Below are 18,092 nucleotides of genomic sequence, written 5' to 3'. Positions count from 1 at the left end.
ACTCAACATAGCCAGACTGTAAACACGCGTACCAGCTCATGGGTTATCTTGGAAGAAGCTAATCTTCGTTTGAATGGCAACAGGAACCCATCGAATGCAGAATGTTGCGTGCGGCAGAGGCAATTCTCGCCCTTATCGAAAAGGTACTTTCCTCAGTCAGAACCTGCTTGGGACAAACAGAATACAATTCACAATGATTTTTGCAGAAACAGTGCACACGTCTCAACATTGTTTTTCAATTCCTTTTTATGGAGCACCAAAAAAACATTGTGAAGACGCATAAGGACACCAAAATAAGAAAGACTATTTGCCAACTTAACCCTTTCTCCAATATCACGAGACATTGGTCATCCTAAATAGCAAGACAACACAGGAACTAATGGATTTGAAAAACATTAAGTCACATTTTCCTTCCAATTCTAGATTTTGGGGGTTTAACCAAAAGGGGGTTGCTCATGGACCGTGTGTGCTCTGCATCAACCTGGGGGAGGGGTGCACAAAAAGCAGAGGGTGCAACACAAGAAAGGAGGCGGAAGAAGACAGAGAGACCACCGATCTGTCTGCAATGGGAAAGTGATAGGCCTATAGACTCAGCTTCATCGCGGGAGATTCCAATGATCTTGAAGGCCTTGTTTTGCCAGCATTGAGCTGAGTAAGGTGTGAGGCAGGGGTGCCAGTCCTGAAGAGAGGGCATCAAGCTGCAGATGAAGGCCTTGTAAGTGAATGCCGAGGAAGGACTTTTTACAACAGAGGATGCCCATTCCGCGACTAGGTTTGGAGGCCAACTTGGAAGTGGGGTTTTCCCAAGAAAGTTCATAGCTGATAGTGAGACCCAGGAGTTTGACTGACTGAACTTCTTCGAGAGGATTGTAAAGAAAATATATGGAAGGGTTTATCAGACGAGAGAGAGAGAGAGGAAGAGAGAGGAAGAGAGAGGAAGAGAGAGCGAGAGTGGGACCTGTCAGGATTGAAAGACATGAAGTGTTTGACCAGCTTGTGATGTTTTTCAAGGTCTGAAGAGAGGGAAGAGGCTGCAACACGTCTGTCTGAAGGATGTCACAGCAGAGGGTGGAAAAAAAAAAAAGAAAAAAAAAAAGGGTGAAGCAGAGAGGGTGAAGTCATCAGCAAATTGAAAAAGGGAGTTTTCCAAAGGGTCAGAAAGATCGTTGATGAAGATGACGGAAATTTGAAGAGAGGGAGAGGATGGAGGGGGAGCACACACGAGAAACAGATTAATAAGGCGCCACCGAATTTTCGAGGAGGGAGACAGGTTTGAAAGTCATTTCTTGATTGTGTTGTATTAAAGAAAGCTGGTGTGTTGTACAAAAGGAATGATTCATGAAATACAAACATCCCTTGCAAGTTGTGGTTCTTGAAATTTTCAAGTTGGATATACATTTGAAAACGTTCGAGGAAGGTGATATAAAGGTGAGTTTAGAGAATGTAGAAAGGAAGAACTGTATGTGTTGGTATGGGTGAAGGATTTATTTGAAAACAAACTTTTGAAGAGGAAAGAGAAGAGTGAATCATAATAGAATAGAGAATTCAACACAGAACAAAAAGGAAATTGAAACATGCGAAATGGCACCGTGAAGACCGTCAGGGTGATACGTTGAGGTGTATATCAGCAGTTGATAGGTACATTGGGAGCAATTACCTTTTTGTTCTTTAAAAAAAAATTATTATTATTGAGAGTTAGGAAGAAGAAGAGTGAAGTAAAAGCTTGAAGAAAATAATTTAGAGCTGTTTGGTGAATACCTCATGATCAATTAATGTTCCGGGTTCGGTTGCGAGAGGACGCTGGCGTTGCATATTCGCCGCTTCTCCGACTGGATGGATGTACAGGATCTGCTTCTACCTTTCTGACCTGACATCTCACACCTGTCCTGCCTTTTCACACCCGCACGTGCCGCGTGTTCTCCGGCTGGATAACGGAATCTGCTTTTGATGGTACGGAATACGGAATTCGAAAGGCCCGCTCCCGTTGTTTGTGTCCGTGGCCTTGTTTGCCGGTGGCCTTGTGGCCTTGTTTGCCGCTGTGGTCTTGATTAGCGGCTGCAGTCGTTTGCCGCTGCGTTTGCCGCTTTGCCTCCTCGACCTTGGCCTCGTACTCGTCCCTTCGCTCCTGCCTGGCATGGCTCTGAAGTACTCCGCCGCAAGGCTTCTTCTGCTCAATACCCGCTCCACCCCATCATGCATCTCTGCCATCAAATCAAATGGACTCCTCCGACGACCCAGGTACATTCACCGTGGCTCCGGTCGCAAGTTTGTTTATTTGCAATCAGGTCACTCCATCCCCGTCCTCTGGTCGGCTCAGCGCACTCTCACTCTTCGTCCCAGCGCACCTGGTCACAGCAACCCACACGATCGCACCTCTTGCCTACGAACCCTGGCTAAATCACCTGAATTCATCCCTGCTGTTCAAAACAACATCAAGCTCACCCTGTTCAACACCCGGTCCCTCAACAATAAATGCCTCATCCTGAACGAATACATCCTGGATAACAAACTGGACTTTCTCTGTCTCACCGAAACCTGGCAACAACCTCTGGACTACTACACACTCAACCTCACCACACCCAGTGGATATTCCTACGTCAATAAACCACGCTCGGAGGGCCGAGGTGGTGGAATTGCCGTTATCCACCGTCAAGACATCAAGACCAACCTCATCTCCATCTCATCTGCTCCATCATTTGAACACCTGGCTTTAAAACTCTCTGGTCACACGCAGTCAGTCATGGCTGTCGTCTACCGCCCTCCCAAACCACACCCATCATTCCTGTCTGACTTCTCCTACTTTCTGACCCAGCTATGTTCCCTCTCCCCCTCAATCCTCCTCCTTGGTGATTTCAATATCCACATGGACTCCACTGACTCCACAATAACCACTGACTTCACTGATTTACTCACCTGCTTTAACCTCACTCAACATGTCGACTTTCCTACCCATATCCGTGGTCACATTTTGGACCTTGTCTGCTCCACTGGATTAAATTTGCACCATCTCTATGGCTCCGACCTCACCCTCTCTGACCACTTAGCCATCACTCTGACCATCAACATCCCCGCCCCAACACCAAGGCATTATCGCACAATCAACTTCCGTAAGCTAAACGCTCTTTCACCTACCTCATTCTCATCCACCCTCTCTGAAAAAATGTCCACTTCTCCCTTCATTGACCTCCACACCCCTTCCGACCTCACTGACTACTACAACCACACTCTCTCCTCCTGCCTTGACCAGCTTGCGCCTGCAAAAACCAAAACAGTTTCTTTCACCCATTCTGCTCCCTGGTTTACCCCTGAACTCCACCTGATGAAAACTCGTGCTCGCCAACTTGAAAGACTCCGCAATAAAACGGGTCTCACAGTTCACTCCCAAGCCTACAAGGACCACATACAACACTACAAAGATGCCCTCTCCCGCGCCCGCTCTGCCTACTACTCTCAAATTATCCACTCTGGCTCCGGAAACCCAAAAGCACTCTTCTCGACAATAAACAAACTCCTCCGCCCCCTGAACACCACCACCCAGTCATTCACAGTAGACAACTGCATCTCCTTCCTCTCTTTCTTCCAACGCAAAATTGACAACATCTACAACAGCTTGACCACCGCCGCACCCGCTCCCCCTCCAACCACCTGCCCCCCCTTGTCCTGCCATCCCCTGTCTCGGTTCTCCCCAATCTCTCCTACTGACCTCTCTGAACTCCTCATAGGAATGAAAACTGCCACCTGCACTCTTGACCCCATCCCCTCCAGCTTTGTCAAAGCCTCCCTCCCTGCTCTCTCTCCACTTATCATTGCAACAATAAACTCCTCCCTGTCTACAGGCATCGTCCCACCTTCCCTCAAAATTGCTGCTGTTACCCCCATTCTAAAAAAACCTGGTCTAAACCCTGACACCCTAAACAACTTCAGACCCATCTCCAACCTACCCTTTCTGTCAAAAGTTTTGGAACGCGCTGTAGCCACTCAACTCAAACATCATCTCTCTGCCAATAACTTGTATGAAACATTCCAATCCGGATTCCGCTCCAACCACAGTACTGAAACTGCTCTCCTCAAAATCACCAACGACCTTCTCCTCTCCTCTGACGCTGGCAACCTCAACATTCTCGTCCTCCTCGACCTCAGCGCTGCCTTTGACACCATCGATCACACTATCCTCCTCACCCGACTTGAATCCACCTTTAACGTCACCGGCACTGCCCTCTCTTGGATTAAATCATACCTCTCTGACAGATGCCAGTTCATCTCCATCAATAACTGCAAATCCCCCACTGCTCCCCTCCCCCAAGGTGTCCCCCAAGGTTCAGTTCTTGGCCCCCTCCTCTTCATCCTTTACCTGTCCCCGCTCGGTCACTTAATCCGCCGTCATGGTCTCCAATTCCACTGCTTCGCCGATGATATCCAGCTTTTCATCTCCACCAAGTCCGTCTCCACCGACACCCACTCTATCCTGACAAACTGCATCACTGAAATAAAATCCTGGCTTCAAATCAACTTCCTCAAGCTTAACTGTGATAAATCTGAAATAATCATCATTGGCCCAAAAACGCTCACAAAATCCACCCATAACTTTGCCCTCAACATCGACGGTTTCCCAGTATCCACCTCCCCTCACATCCGGAATCTTGGCGTCATCTTTGACCAAACCCTTTCCTTCGACAAATACACTAAACAGATCACAAAGTCAGCCTTCTTTCACCTGAAAAACATTGCCCGTCTCCGCTCATCCCTCTCCTCCACGGCTGCAGAAACCCTCATCCACGCCTTCATCACCTCCCGTCTGGACTACTGCAATAGCCTCCTCTATGGTTCACCCTCAAAAATCACCAATAAACTCCAATACATTCAGAACTCCGCTGCCCGTCTACTCACTCATTCCCGGACCCGTGACCACATCACCCCCGTCCTTTACAAGCTTCACTGGCTCCCCATCCCCCAGAGAATCCAGTACAAAATCCTCCTCTTGACATACAAAGCCCTCCATAACCTGGCCCCATCCTACCTGGCTGACCTCCTCTCCAGACACACTCCCACCCGCAACCTCCGCTCTGCTGGTACCAACCTCCTGACCCCCTCCATCCGGACCAAATTCAGATCCTGGGGGGACAGGGCCTTCTCCATCGCTGCTCCCACCCTCTGGAACTCACTACCTCACACCATCAGAGACTCCTCCTCACTCACCACATTCAAAACATCACTAAAGACCCACCTGTTCAACGCTGCATTCAACATTCAACCCACAGCATTTAACCCCTGACTATCTCTTCTCCTTCTCCCTCCTTTTGCTTTAAATATTTCCCTATTGATTCTTGTCTTGTCTTTTTGATTCTTGTCTTATATATATGCCGTATATCGCTGCTGTTTGTTTTCTTGATTCTTGTCTTTTTGCAATTGTTGTTTTCATGTATTGTTATGCATTATGTTTTCCACTCTGTCAAAGCGCCTTTGGGCTTCTGGAAAAGCGCTATACAAAATAAATGAATTATTATTATTATTATTATCAGAGTGGGAATGCAGAGTGGAAAACGGCAAAAATTGAGGGGAGGCCGGAAGAGGAAGTGGAAGTGGGGTAAGTAGGGTGGTTCGGGAAGGTGAAAGCTTTGGAGGTGATAAGGAATTTTTATTTAGACACCAAACAGGGGTTATAATTGGAAGGATTTGAAGGAGAAATAAGGGAACTGGGAGAAAACAAAAGGGCTGAAGATAGCAGGGACAAAACACAACTGTGGACTCAAGCTAGGAAAATGTAGGCCTTAAAACCCGGCACGGAAAGTCCGACGAATATTTACAAATTTGCACAAGTTTTAAAACAAAAACCGAATGAGAAGCATACAGTAAACCCAGAGACGGCAAAATAAACAGCAAAACCACCGGGAGTACGAATCTTTCAGGAATTTGGCAGAGTCCAAAAACGACCAACCGAGCTCAAGGAACCGGAACCGGGAGTCTCCAATATGCTTGCTCGTTATTATTATTATTATTCTTATTATTATTATTATAATAATATCTTTTTTGCCAACGTCACCGATGGTGGACGTAAGTTGTATTTACACCCCAGTCTGTTTGTGTGTTTGTCTGTCTGTCTGTCTGTGACCAGGATATCTCAGAACACCATGGATGGATTCAGACGAAATTTGCTGGACAGGTAGGGTATGTGACAAGGACAAATGGATTCGATTTTGGTGAAGATCCGAAACCGGATCTGGATACGATAATTTTTTAATTGAAGAAATGATTCTTAACAATTGAGAGATGGGGCCACAAACGATACATAGCATGATATTTCAAAAAGGTGTGGACGAGTTATGACAAAACTCGGTGGATGAGTGGGTTCGGTGACAAGAAAAAGCCGATTCGATTTTGGTTCAGGTCCGAATCCAGATCCAGCCTATCAGATGGATACAAAACATAAACTGCTCAGCCTGGTAAACTGATCAATACGCTCTCTATGCAAGTTTTTGGTTATACAGTACGTATATGATAATTTGTTCTTGTGACTGCCTTTTTTAATCCTCCTCCTATATGATAAAGGGAGATTTATACTTGTATGATTTCTTTCTTTTCTTTTTCACTCCTTTTTTCCCCCTTTTCTTTTTTTTTTTCCTTTCTTTTTTCTTTCTTTTCTCTACCACCTTCATATTCTCTTTCTTTCTTGTATTATACTTGTATCAATATTAGTGCCTTGAGTTTTTCATGGTACCTCAAGAGTTTCTTCGACCCATTGGAGGACTAAACCACCATTAAGGGTTTTTTTCTTCCTTTTGTTACTGTCAATGTCTGAACTGCATCTCCAAGCCAGCTGGGACTTTTGGAATTAAATTTTGCATAAATAATGGGAATAAAAAGTATACGGGGTTGACAGGAAAATATTTTGACCTTGACCTCATGCTTAAGGCCAAGACCTAATTATCGAAAATTTAACATTTTTCACCACAACTCGACTCATATTTGTCCAATAAGAACGACTGCCCTTTCTAGATAACCTCGAGTAAGATGCATTTACACTTGATTTGCATCATACCCACCAAGTTAAAGGTCAATGTCAAATGGCGGTCTGAAAAACAAAGTGCACCCATGTCCGAAGGAAGCAGTTCAGTTTGAAATTTTAATATGAAATAGGCAAAGTTTAGAAACAAATGAAACCCATTAGAATTGCTCTTTGGAACCCAATATAATTACCCTTAAGAATTACACTTTAGAACTCATTGGAATTACCCTTTTGAATTACCCTTTAGAACCCAATATAATTACCCTTTAGAACCCATTAGAATTGCCCTTTAGAACGCTTTAGAATTAAACACGGTGGGTTATAAAGGATCTTCTTCTTCAATTTTTACGGACGTACGGTGACATATTGAAGTGGCTTCACCGCTTAAAAACACGACGTTTTTTGTCATCACTCAATTTTGCTGATGCGGAATCTCAAAAACCACTTGGCCTTCTAAGATGTTCTTGCAAAATAATAGTGTTCCTGCACTGACGTTGTTCACCTGATATATGATTTAGGTCCTTCACCTACTTTTTCGGATTGACCTAATTCACAAAAAACACCTTTTTGATCATGACTTGAATAATCTTCCTCCGGTTTTCATGATGTTACGTGTTCTGGATGGTTTGTAGATGGGGACACATTTTCTTAATTTACACTCCATCACTAAATGTTGAAGATCAAGGTCACATGGTGGTCAGAAATTCATATGGCCATCATTGGCTCGTGTGCGCTGGGGTTGGCTTACCCTAGGCAATCGCTTTGTGATCCCAGATATTCAGTTTTTAACTGGGATGCATGACTGGATGAAAAGTGACCTCAAAGATGTTTACTCAACCCAAATGTATGCAATACTTTAAAAATGTACCAGTCACTGATGATTAGTATGACCTTGTATATTTACCTCTACAAGTACAAGTTCGATGCATACCTGATTGCTGTTGTGCTCTGGATTTACAACACCACTTTCTGTGATGTTGTGCTCGGGATTCACAGTTGTGCCTGCTTGGGAACTGGTGTTGTGCAGAAAGATGCTTGGGTCAGACATCATCTCATCAATCATTGAAAGAAGGCTGCTGCTCTTCTTTTTGAAATCCTCTGAAGATGTGAAAAATGTATTTTTTCGATTCTTTATTCATTAATGTAGAAATATTTAAAAAAAAATAAAAAATGTTTTTTCAAGTACGGATCACAACTTCACCTTTCACTGTGCCGTGTCCTATACAAGATCAAAATAAAACTAATTGATTTGAAGTTAGACCTACCTATTCCAGACTGTGATTTCACGGCAATATTGAGCTCTGGTAAGTTCATCCATGGATGCTGGACTATTCCCTGCAGGACAACACATCAGTCAATTAGTTATTTCTCTGTTGTGCACACTCAATGTTAGCTTCTCCTGGATATTTTGCTGCTAACGATTTTGTTTCCTTCGAGAAAATATGGAAAACGCACAATAAAGTTGGGGCAAGAAATATTATACAGTAGCGGCAAGCAAGACTAAAAAATAGAACAGAGTGAAACAATAACACTCAACATTTTCCCTCTTCATGAACTTAATTGTGACGAACTGGGAAAGATATTTATTGAAAAAAGCAAAGTCATTCTTGTTTATTGGGTGGAGATAGTTCAGCATTCCAAAGACAAAATATCTAAAAATGTACTCTTGGATTTCCAGTATAAGAGGAAAAAAACAGAATTAATTTGGCCCACAATTTAGTTTAAGATTTAAAAGGCAGGAAAGCTGTGTGTTCAAATCAAATAAGCTTTTTGCCTGTCATAGAAGGCCGCCCTAATTTTCCTTGAAGATTATAGTTCTTTAAAGATTATACTGCAGGGTGTTCCAAAAAGATCTGGATAACTTTGGTTGTTAATATTGTTCGGGTTTTTAGAACCCTCACTTTGAAAATAATAATCCTTGTAAATAATCCCCTGTAAATATTCCCATTTTTGTGTAAAGGTCAAAGGTCGCACCCAAGCTAGTCCATATTGCAACACATAGGACACATAGAAACCTCTTTAGATATCTCCTTGGTATGTGTTCTAGTTAAGGATCTGTTCCCAATCGTTTGACTCTGCATTTGCATTGATCAAATAAGATAGGCCCCTTCAATTATTCCCAATCTCTCTCTCTCCAGCCATCCATTAACACCAACAGTCGGGGTTGCTCATTTTCCTGCCCTCCCCTGCCTTTTGTTGGCCGCGTTTTGCTGCACAAGACGCCATTAAGCACGCGGTCAAGTCCGGACAAGAAGGGGGGAGGGGCTATCGAGCGAGGCGGATCCCTGTTAAGGGTGGAGCCAAGGAGCCCTCATCACCCAACCAGGGCCAAGGCCAGCGCCTCGGTGGGTGTATCCAGCTTAATACGCGAGCGCACTACATAAGCGCTCGTATGGGACTGCTTCGGAGAGAGTGGCAGAGCGGCAGGGTCGCAGAGAGAAGTGATTTGGTGCTTCGTGGCTTCGGGCAACGCAGAGCGTGGTGGTTCGTGGCAGCCGAGAGGAGAGAGGGTTGGCGCGACATGTCAGAGCTGGTGAAAGGGACTGCTTGGCAGAGCTGGAGAGAGATGGTCCGCTGGCGTTCAATAACGACCATACCAACCGTGCTGCCTGCCGGAGTTTCGCCGCGGCACCAGAGATGTGAGCCGGAGTGAGCGTGGACGAGCACCGGACCGGTGCCCACGCTGATCGGCTGGACCTTTCTGCCTGCTATTCCCCATATGTGTAAGTCCGTTTGTAATGTCCTGGGCGTGTGATAATATAAGACTGTATAAGGTTTGCCCTGTGTATCTGCTTCTTCTTCTTCCTGTACATTCGTCCCTTTCGTTTCTTCTTTGGTTTTGTATATCATTAATAAATTACACCTGTTCCTTCTTGTTCTTTGGGTTTTCCTCTCATCTGGTCGCTTTAGTCTTTTCCCTGATTGAATACCTGTGGCACGATTAGGAACCGCTGTAATCGGGTCTAGTCTTTGTTAACGGCCTGAATCGTGGCTCGCTTCGCTCGGCGTGTCCATTACAGCCGCGGCTCGGGCGGGGCTCATTTCCTTGCTTACCGGGAGGCGCTGGTAATTCGGTAATAGGAGCAATTGGCCTACCACCCTATTCAGCGCTGACCGGAAGTGACGTCATAGCTTCAGGGCTCAGTCGGCCAGCTTAATAGACGAGGGGTTTAACCCCCCCTCGGTAAGGGGAGCGCCGAACCCGAGATCCGCAACAATATATTTAGAACCACAAATGATACAACGATACAGTTTGGTTTAGATGATACCAACCACCTTCAGAGGCCATTTTTCCCCGCAAAGTGGGGGTTGGCCTATTTTGGGCACCGTGGTCTCCTTTTTGAAGCAATGTTTTACAGCCGGATGCCCTTCCTGCCGCCAACCCTGTTAGTTGCTCTCTTGCCACACACAGGGAATTACCAGTCAACTGGTACTCGATTTGCCGACCTCGGAAGGGTGACAGGCTGAGTCAACCCTCTTGGTGTTAGTTCGGCAATCAACCGGGATTCGAACCCAGGATCCAAGGATCCCAAGCCGGCACCCTGACCGCTAAGCCAACACCAGTTATGGTTTAGACTTTAGATGATACAGAAACTCAAAGTTTTGTGCACACCATTGATATACTTCAGTTTGAGCTCCGTTTAGTCTGGTGTTGGCGAAGCTTGGAGGAGAGGTTGGATTTGTCACAAGAACAAATGGATTCGATTTTGGTGAAGATCCGAAACCGGATCTGGACACGATAATTTTTTAATTGAATAAATGATTCTTAACAGTTGAGAGATGGGGCCGCAAACCATACATAGCATAATTTTTCAAAAAGGTGTGGACGAGTTATGCAAAACTCGGTGGATGAGTGGGTTACGTGACAAGAAAAAGCCGATTCGATTTTGGTTCAGGTCCGAATCCATAGTAATCGTCCGTATCCATAGTAATCGTAGCCTGGTGTTGGCTTAGCGGTTAGGATGCCGGCTTGGGATCCTAGGATCCTGGGTTCGAATCCCGGTCGATCGCTGAATTAACACCAGGGGGGTTGACTCAGCCTGTCATCCTTCCGAGGTCGGCAAATTGAGTACCAGCTTGCTGGGATGAATGATCCCGGTGTGTACCCCGGCTTAGAATAGGTGCACCGTATCCCTGCGCATCGTAAGAAGCGACCAAGGGTTGGTGCCAGGAAGGGCATCTGGCTATAAAAACATTGCCGCAAACAGGGAACCATGATTGTCATGGGGCCCGCAAGTCCTGCCATAAAAAGATTGCCGCAAACAGGGAACCATGATTGTCATGGGGCCCGCAAGGCTAACCCCTGCTCTAGCGGGGAAAAATGGCCTTAAAACGATCATTCATTCATTCACTCATTCCGAATCCAGATCCAGCCTATCAGTGGGATACAAAACGTATACTGGTCAGCCTAATAAACTGATCAATACGCTCTCTACCGAGTGCCATTCCAGTTGATTAAGTTTTTGGTTAGACAGTATGTATATGATAATTTGTTATTGTGACTGCCTTTTTTAAGCCTCCCCCGATATGATGGAGGGAGAATTATACTTGTGATTTCTTCTTTTCTTTTTCTCTCATTTTTTTTCTTTTCTTTTTTTCTTTCTTTTCTCCACCACCTTCATATTTTCTTTCTTTCTTGTGTTATACTTGTATGAATATTAGTGCCTTGAGTTTTTAATGGAACCTCAAGAGTTTATTCGACCCATTGGAGTACTAAACCACCATCAAGGGTTTTTTTCTTCCTTTTTTTACTGCCAATGTCTGAACTGCATCTCCAAGCCAGCTGGGACTTTTGGAAGTTGACAGGAAAATATTTTGACCTTGACCTCATGCTTAAGGCCAATACCTAATTATCGAAAATTTAACATTTTTCACCACAACTCGACTCATATTTGTCCAATAAGAACGACTGCCCTCTCGAGATAACCTCGAGTAAGATGCATTTACACTTGATTTGCATCATACCCACCAAGTTAAAGGTCAATGTCAAATGGCGGTCTGAAAAACAAATTGCACCCATGTCCGAAGGAAGCAGTTGTTTGAAATGTTAATATGAAATAGGCAAAGTTTAGAAACAAATAAAACCCATTAGAATTGCTCTTTTGAACCCAATATAATTGCCCTTTAGAACTCTTTGGAATTACCCTTTAGAAGCCATTAGAATTACCCTTTTGAATTACCGTGTAGAACCCATTATAATTGCCCTTTGGATCGCTTTAGAATTAAACACGGTGGGTTATAAAGGATCTTCTTCTTCATTTTTTGACGGACGTACGGTGACATATTGAAGTGGCTTCACCGCTTAAAAACACGACGTTTTTTGTCATCACTCAATTTTGCTAATGCAGAATCTCAAAGACAACTTGGCCTTCGAAGATGTTCTTGCAAAATAATAGTGTTCCTGCACCGATGTTGTTCACCTGATATATGATTTGAATCCTTGACCTACTTTTTCGGATTGACATAATTAACAAAAAACACCTTTTTGATCATGACTTGAATAATCTTCCTCCGGTTTTCATGATGTTAGGTGTTCTGGATGGTTTGTAGATGGGGACACATTTTCTTAATTTACACTCCATCACTAAATGTTGAAGATCAAGGTCACATGGTGGTCAGAAAATCATATGGCCATCATTGGCTCGTGTGCGCTGGGGTTGGCTTACCCGAGGCAATCGTTTTGTGATCCCAGATGTTCAGTTTTTAACTGGGATGCATGACTGGGTGAAAAGTGACCTCAAAGATGTTTACTCAACCCAAATATATGCAATACTTTAAAAATGCACCAGTCACTGATGATTAGTATGACCTTGTATATTTACCTCTACAAGTACAAGTTCGATGCATACCTGATTGCTGTCGTGCTCTGGATTTACAGTTGTGCCTGCTTGGATTTGAGAACTGGTGTTGTGCAGAAAGAAGCTTGAGTCAGACATCATCTCGTCAATCATTGAAAGAAGGCTGCTGCTTTTCTTTGTGAAATTCTCTGAAAATGTGAAAAATGTATTTTTTCGATTCTTTATTCATTAATGTAGAAATATTTGAAAAAAAAAAATGTTTTGTCAAGAACGGATCACAACTTCACCTTTCACTGTGCCATGTCCCATACAAGATCAAAATAAAACTTTCATTGATTTGAAGTTAGACCTACCTGTTTCAGACTGTGATTTCATGGCAATATTGAGCTCTGGTAAGTTAATCCATGGATGCTGGACTATTCCCTGCAGGACAACACATCAGTCAATTAGTTATTTCTCTGTTGTGCACACTCAATGTTGGCTTCTCCTGGATATTTTGCTGCTAACCATTTTGTTTCCTTCGAGAAAATATGGAAAACGCACAATAAAGTTGGGGCAAGAAATATTATACAGTAGCGGCAAGCAAGACTAAAAAATAAAACAGAGTGAAACAATAACACTCAACATTTTCCCTCTTCATGAACTTAATTGTGACGAACAGGGAAAGATATTTATTGAAAAAAGCAAAGTCATTCTTGTTTATTGGGTGGAGATAGTTCAGCATTCCAAAGACAAAACATCTAAAAATGTGCTCTTGGATTTACAGTATAAGAGGAAAAAACCAGAATTAATTTGGCCCACAATTTAGTTTAAGATTTAAAAGGCAGGAAAGCTGTGTGTTCATATCAAATAAGCTTTTTGCCTGTGTCATAGAAGGCCGCCCTAATTTTCCTTGAAGATTATAGTTCTTTAAAGATTATACTGCAGGGTGTTCCAAAAAGATCTGGATAACTTTGGTTGTTAATATATTTAGAACCACAAATGATACAACAATACACTTTGGTTTAGATGATACCAACCACCTTCAGAGGCCACATATCATCTAAACCATAACTGGTGTTGGTTTCGCGGTTCGGGTGCCGTCTTGGGATCCTAGGATCCTGGGTTTGAATCCCGGTCGATCGCTGAATTAACGCCAGGGGGGTTGACTCAGCCTGTCATCATTCCAAGGTTGGCAAATTGAGCACCAGCTCACTGGTAATTTCCTGTGTGTCGCAAAAGGCGACCAACGGGGTTGGCGGCAGGAAGAGCATCCAGCCATAAAACATTGCTTCAAAAAGGAGACCATGGTACCACCTCGATGTCCTGCGCATGACAAATGTAGTTCACATTGAAGTGTATTGATGGTGTGCACAAAACTTTATGAGTTTCTGTATCATGTAAACCAAAGGGTATTGTTGCATAATTTGTGGTTCCAAATATATTAACCAAAGTTGTCCGGGTCTTTTTGGAACACTATCATTACAGGTTGTAACAATAGTTTTTTTCAAATAGTTTGTTTTCTTGCTTTTTCTTCTGCCAATTATTACCTCCGCCACCGAAGGTGGGTGGAGGTTATGTTTTCACCCTTGTCTGTCTGTCTGTTACTTGCGAAAATTGAAGATTTTTCAAGTACGTATATTGGTCGGTTGCGTTTGTTATTCTGTTTGTTTGTTTGTCTGTTTGTCACTGTTTGCACAGGTCACAATTCTAAACTGTTCGTCATGAAACATTCGCCATGTTGTAGACGTCGTCACAATTGAGAAGCCTATTGATTTTGAGGTCAAAGGTCACGGCAAAGTGGAGGTCAAATTTCTACAATTGCCATTTTTCATCCGATTGACTTGAAAATTGAACCGCATTTGCACATCGAGTCACTAAATAGGGAAACCAACTATTTTTGAGGTCAAAAAGTCAAAGGTCAACTAACTCAAAGTCAAACTTCCAAAATCATCAATTTTCATCTGAAAAATCATCAATTTTCATCCAATTGACTTGAAAATGAACAAGCATCAAGGTCAAACTTTTAAAATCATCACTTTTCATCCTATTGACCCAAGCATTGATCAAAATTGTCAATTTTAATCTTCATGAAATGGCCAATTTGCTGGATCGATGGAAACCTTTGGGGGGGGGGGAGGGGAGGGGGGATTTGATTTTGCAAGTTTTGTGCTCTGCACGATGTCGTCTTGTTTGTTTTTCTGTCTTCTTGTTTGTCACTCGCCTGCAGGTCACAATTTTAAACCGATCTTCACAGAACTTCACCAAATGGTAGAGTCGGTCATAAGCAAGAAACATATTGTTTTTGGGGTCAACATAGGCCAAAGGTCACCAACTTTGTCAAATTTCTAAAATGCTCAATTTTCATCCGATTGACTTGAAATTTGAATTGGATTTGCACATCTGGTCACTGAATTCAATCACCAATTATATTTCAGGTCAACATAGGCCAAATTTCTAAAATGCTCAATTTTCATCCGATTGACTTGAAATTTGAATTGGATTTGCACATCTGGTCACTGAATTCAATCACCAATTATATTTCAGGTCAACATAGGCCAAATTTCTAAAATGCTCAATTTTCATCCAATTAACTTGAAATTTGAAGAGGATTTGCATATGTTGTCACTGAATTCAACCCCCAACTATTTTTGAGGTCAACATAGGCAAAAAGGTCGACATAGGCCAAATTTCTAAATTCCTCAATTTTCATCTGATTGACTTGAAATTTTAAGAGGATTTGCATACCAGGTTACTGAATTCAACCACCAATTATTTTTGAGGTCATCATAGACCAACAACTTATTTTAGGGATTTCGCAACTATCGTGCTATATACGACATACTTATTGTTTGTTTGTTTGTATGTGAGCAAGATATCCCAAAAAGTTGTGGACGGAATCACAGCAAATTTGGCAGAGAGGTAGCTTATGCAACAAGGACGAAATTAATCGATTTTGGTGAAGATCCAGATCCGGCCACTAGAATTGTTTAAGTGATTCTTCACCATCGAGAGATCGGGACTTCACCATTGAGATACATAACATGATATTTAAAAAGGTTATGGGCGAGTTTTGACTAAACGTGGTGGACAAGTTTGATTGGTGACAAGAACAAGCCGATTCGATTTTGGTTCAGGTCCGAATCCAGATCCAGCCTATCATTGGGATACAAAACGTAAACTGTTCACCAGGCGGAGGTATGTGCTCTACCAAGTGACGTTCTAGTATTGTCATGTAATTTATATTGTGAATACTTGCTTGTATCTTCACTCGTTTTGATCTCGTTTTCTAACTCTCATCGTTGCGATATAGCCCAAGAAGCATGTCGTTTTAGCCATTGTCTTGTTTGTCTTCTTACCTCCATATGACCATGCCATGAGAAATCTCTCCTGCAGATTCAAAGATAAAAACTGCCACTTACCGTCAAGGTAATCCTTTCTTTCGGATCTTTTTGCAGCATTTTGCTTAACAAGTCTTGGGCATGATGCGTGGCGCTCGCAGGAGGAGTATAATCGTGTCCTCCACTCTCATACTGTGTAAAAATGAAGACAGTTGATTAAGTTTTTCCCTTATGATAACTTCCCTCCTTTCCACCAATCGTAAAGGCAAAAAAACAACAATATATATTGACAAACAAACCAGTGGGGCTCTCATCAACTCTTTTATTGAGCCATTTATAAATTCTCTAAGATTATAATGTAATTTCTCAATGGAATATGTGAGATGGATCTATAAACCATTGAAATTAAGGAGTGTGAAACAATTTTTCCAACACTGAATTCCTCCACCCTAAAAAGGTTTGAGCTTTATTTAGTTAGTCCAGGCTCCTCCTCAGAAGTGTGTACGTTATAATGTGACACTGGTGCATTGAAGAATCAATCATGAGGCACACTCCTTAATGATGTCATAAGAGTGCTTGTGGCTTGTCTTTTGAGGCTGCATTCACACGAGGATGGAAGCTAAACATTTGGATCGGTGAAAATTGGTAAACTCAACACAACGATGAATATAGCAAAAACAAACAAACAAAAAAAACATTCTCTGTGACTCACTCTGCGAAAATAGATAAAAGGGAAATCTTTTGTGAGGAGGAGATGCAAAACAACTCCGAGACTAAAGATATCTCCAGATATCCCACAATATCTTCGAGGGTCCATTTGCTCAGGGGCAAGATATTGTGTGGTGCCACTGGTTGGTTCCACAAGGTTGTCAGGTCCATAAAACGAAGAAGCTCCAAAGTCAGCAAGAAGTAATCTGCCACAATAATCCCGGAGCAAGTTGTCGAGCTAAGAAGAAAACAAATGGGTCAGGAAAAAACAAGAAATAAAACATCATTTGGGAAGTTTTGGGATTCAAATTAACTATAAAGAAAATATGACATGAAAATAATACATGGAAGACTAGTCACATGGAAGAACCTTCACCTGAATCAATACAAATAACAAGACCAAATTAATCAAAATGCAGATAATAAATAGTTTTTTTTTTTTGTTTTTTTTTTGTATACAAGATCGAGGCTCGTGAAAGAGCGAACATTAATCACACAGAAAGACAAACAGACACACAAAACAAATAACATCGGGAGCGGTAGACAAGATGGGGAGAGAGGGGGAAGGACACAAACACAACATTTGAGAGCAGGGACCGAGAGACATGGAGACATCGAGAGAACTGTGGGAGGGAGAGGGCTTTGGAGGGGAGGCATGGGAAGGGGGGGGGGGGGGTGGGAGAGGTATAAAACATATGGACACTGCCAAGACTTCCAGGAAAGAAGTTGGAATTTCAAACAAGGTGGATCTGGGTTGAATTAGTGGGGGTAGAAAAGATCAAGGTTTTGGATGGGGGAAGATAAGAGATGGTGGTGAACAGCTGTTTTGAAGACCTGGAGGGAGGAGTGTGATTGAAGTGAGTATGACCTTGTATATTTACCTCTGGAGTTTGTTCCAGAGGCGGGAGAAAAGAGGAATGAAAGAGTGAAGGTGAGCAGAGAGCCGAGATTTCGGCAGTTTAACCATCAGAGGGTGGCTGGCAGATCTTGTGCGACCTGTAGGAATATTTGGGGGACAGAGCACAGAGAGAGCTGGGGGAGCAAGGCCGGAGAGGAGTCGGTAGAAGACAGAAAGACCACCTACCTGCCTGCAGTGAGTGAGTGAAAGGCCCTCAGACATAGCTTCATCGCGGGAGATTCCAATGATTCTGAAAGCTTTGGATTCAACAGCGTGAAGCCGAGCCAGGTGTGAGGCAGGAGCACCAGCCCATAGGGGAGAACAGTATTCCATTGAGCTGCGGATGAAAGCCTTGTATGTGGTGA

At 43.1% G+C, this 18,092-nt stretch overlaps 2 long non-coding RNA genes across 2 annotated transcripts in view; one reads left to right on the top strand and one right to left on the bottom strand.

Annotated features, from left to right (window-relative positions):
- Window positions 1-18,092, top strand: part of LOC137428968 (uncharacterized) — a 123,372-nt gene that overhangs the window by 81,696 nt on the left and 23,584 nt on the right. The gene's annotated exons all lie outside the window — the stretch shown is intronic.
- Window positions 12,887-16,251, bottom strand: LOC137429300 (uncharacterized). The gene is made up of 3 exons (XR_013623744.1): window positions 16,203-16,251; window positions 13,155-13,224; window positions 12,887-12,989 (listed from the first exon to the last, which is right to left on the bottom strand). It is a non-coding gene; the product is annotated as an uncharacterized LOC137429300 (long non-coding RNA).

The sequence above is a fragment of the Myxine glutinosa genome, chromosome 6 (genome assembly GCF_964187855.1).
Source record: "Myxine glutinosa chromosome 6, kmMyxGlut1.1, whole genome shotgun sequence".
Lineage (NCBI taxonomy): Eukaryota > Metazoa > Chordata > Myxini > Myxiniformes > Myxinidae > Myxine > Myxine glutinosa.
The sequence above is the reverse complement of the archived record's forward strand: the minus strand, read 5'-3'. Positions and strand labels throughout refer to the sequence as shown.